Below are 3,358 nucleotides of genomic sequence, written 5' to 3'. Positions count from 1 at the left end.
TCTGCTCTTCTCCCCACTTCGTGGGCTTCTCCACTTGTCTGAACACAAGTGACATCTTTTATGTGTAAAGACTCAAGCGAAGTACCGTAAACCATTTCCTTTTAATGTTTTCCATTAAGCATTGCCTCTCGCTGTCAAATAGAAACCCACATTATTCTCTTTTAGGCTTAAGCCTGATAAGTTGTTTTTTGCTTGGAGTACTTTTCTATTTTACTTTGCTTCTGCATTGCTCCTTACCTCAGGCTTTCTTGCTCCATGACTCCATTAGCCCACAGTACTTCTTTGTATTTTGGCCTTGTTATCCAGTGTAATAGGACATTCCAAAGCCCTAAGCATCTGAAAACATGACAATTTAATAACAGACAGTGTAGAGAGCCTAATAAAAATGTGATTGTGAATTATAAAGTGTAAAATTTAGCAAATGTAGTTTGAGAAGGAAACATTATAATGACCAAGAACTGACCAAGAACAAAATAAAACTTTTCATTTCTTTGTCAATCACAGGTAGAGTGTGATAGGACAAACACTAGCTCGGGAGTCAGAAAAGATCACTAACAACCTTTCTCATCTAATTTTTTTTTTCTAGAAAAAATAACACAATAATTTTTAAATTCATTTAATGGCAACTGGTAATCATCAAATTAGCAATGGTTATCTTCAAAAGTTATTACACTAACAGTGCTGTCATTTCTCAAGGTTGATCGGATACCTAGAGTCACAGACATTTCCCACATAAGATGCATCATATAAATCAGACTTTGTTTATCACCAGCATTTATACAACCAGACCTAAGAAAAGAACTAGGTCTGGGGACACATGCATGATCTTAATATAGTGAATGTTTAGCCTGCCCTGAACCTCTATCATCTTATACAAGTCACTTTATCCTCCTGACCCTCTGTTTCCACATTTATAAATATGGAATTTTGAGGTAGATGGTCACTACAATCCCTTTCAGGTCAAAACAGTCTCTGATTGTTCGTATAATAGGTATCTCCTTTAGGTTATATTATTTTATCTTAATATGTAGGAAATAAAATTTTGATGTTCTTCTTTCCTGAAAACAACTTCTAAAGCACAATTTGTAATTATAGTTCAGGAGAGTCTTATCAGAGCGTACAGATATTTTAGGCAGTTTTCCATAATGAATCAGAAAATTTCCCAGGAGAGTTTAGGGCAGGGGCAGGTGCGTACAATGTTTATTAGAGAATATTGATTACATCTTAAAGAAAGGAAATCTATTTGAAAGGATATTGCCCTATATTTCCACTCCATTTTTCAGTCTTTAATTCTACAATTGCAGTCTGAGTCTTAATATAAGATTTTTGCTCCTCATACAGAAAATGTATTTGGTAACTGTCCATTTGCTACCCAATCTGGTTAATGCTGTAGAACAGGTTCATTGCCCACAATGTATCCCTTTCTATCCAAATCAATTTGTCTTTTTATTTTATTTTATTTTTTGCGGTACGCGGGCCTCTCACTGTTGTGGCCTCTCCCGTTGCGGAGCACAGGCTCCGGACGTGCAGGCTCAGCAGTCATGGCTCACGGGCCCAGCCGCTCTGCGGCATGTGGGATCTTCCCGGACGGGGGCACGAACCTGTGTCCCCTACATCGGCAGGTGGACTCTGAACCACTGCGCCACCAGGGAAGCCCTGTCTTTTTATTTTAAATAACAACCACTTAGATAAACAATTTGGATAGAAAGAGATATCAGTAACTTTATTTGGTTCTAGGATTTTGGATATCAAGAGTGCAGACAGCAAGATTTGAATGTGAAGGATGTGGAAGGTACTATGTATACTTGGGGAAGCAGAATTACTTACTGAAAAGGGTATGAGAGTTCAAGTAAGGAGAGTCAGGTTCACTCAAGTTGTTTTTCAGCCATTTACTATTTGGGTGACCTGGGACAAAAGAATAGACAAGATGTGTATGTTAGGATTCATGGTTGTAAGTAACAGAAAGTAGCAACTCTAGCTAATAAAGTGAAATTTGATTTATTGCAAGGATCTGGGTAAGGCTTGGGGACTGAAAAGAATAGGCTGGAACTAATACCTGTTCTAAAGGGCTAGAAAGCAAGAAAAACAGAAACTGTTTCAAATCTGAGACAGCTGCAGGTATAAGACAAAAGACATAAGCAGCTACTGCCCCCTTGTCCCACTGGGATAAATCACCTCTAAATATTCTCCCACTCTTGCCTCAGATGCTCAAGATTCAATGCCTTTGAAGGGAGACCAGGATTGTGACATATGTGGAGCCCAGGTGTTGTTGGCCAACATAAGGCAAGATGTGGCACCTTTGACAGCCACAATGTCAACTGTTCACTCCCTGCAAGATGACCAAAATGGGGCAGAAGTAATTCCTTAACAGGAAATTTAGGTGCTATGAGGAAGGAGGCAAGGATCCTCACAGACAAAAATTAATTAATGTCCATCGCATAGCAAACAAACAAACACAAAACATTTAATTTCTCTGATCTTTATCTTGAAAATTATTCAGAATAATCATCACAGTATATTATTTAGCTCTAGACTGCTATAAATTCTACTGTGATTTCTATAAATGTGTTATAAGTATAGTTATTACTATCTATACTCACCAATGAAGATACTTTATAGAAAAAGATAAAATATAAATTATCAAATAAAAACTATAATTTATTTCTGGAAACGTTAAAAAAGGGGAGAGTTTTTTTTGACAGTTTATGCAAGTGTCATAACATCATTGTAGTAGGTAGGAATGTGTTCCAAAAGGTCTATAATATTTCCAGATTAAAAGATAGATATAGACTAAACTGCATAACAATAAAACGGTTTAGAAATATGATTATATTGTTACCTCTTAACAGAGGTAAGAGTCTGAGACAGCCGTTAAGAGCATGGGCTTTAGACTGAGTCTGAATCCTGCTACTTGCTGACTTACCATCTTTGTGACCCTGGGCAAAGTCCTTAACTTTTCTATGCCATAATTTTGCTTACCTCAAAAATGGAGCTGACAATAATCAAGTGTACCTCATAGAACTATCATTTACTCTGAATCTCATAAAAAAATTAGGTTGTTTAGTATATGGTTGTTTTCTTTTTATATGAGCTTTACAAATAACAAGTGACAGGATTGGCCATCCAGGAAACCACAGTTAAAGGATATGGTTTATTCATAACCATGTTAATCAGTTGGCAGAATTTTCTTGTTAGTCTTCTGATAAACCAGTCACAAAAATGACCAAAACCCTCTTTGTTATAAAGAGAGGCAAGGCTAATTTGTTAAAATATTAGCCCTAGCTTGAAAAATGTAGAGACTTAGTCATTATGTTTTCTAAAATGTTTGTAATAATTTAAAAAATTATTCTGTAATTAT

General features: G+C 36.3%; 1 non-coding gene across 1 annotated transcript; it reads right to left on the bottom strand.

Annotated features, from left to right (window-relative positions):
* Nucleotides 1–760: 760 nt before the first annotated feature.
* On the bottom strand, nucleotides 761–893 carry LOC113605242 (small nucleolar RNA SNORA72). The gene has a single exon (XR_003427119.1). It is a non-coding gene; the product is annotated as a small nucleolar RNA SNORA72 (small nucleolar RNA).
* Between the last annotated feature and the right edge of the window lie 2,465 nt (nucleotides 894–3,358).

This window comes from Aethalodelphis obliquidens, unplaced genomic scaffold (assembly GCF_003676395.1).
Source record: "Aethalodelphis obliquidens isolate GAN/ISIS:26980383/991018 unplaced genomic scaffold, ASM367639v1 scaffold2, whole genome shotgun sequence".
Classification (NCBI taxonomy): Eukaryota; Metazoa; Chordata; class Mammalia; order Artiodactyla; family Delphinidae; genus Aethalodelphis; species Aethalodelphis obliquidens.
Note: the sequence above shows the minus strand (reverse complement) of the source record. Positions and strands in the feature narration are given on the sequence as shown.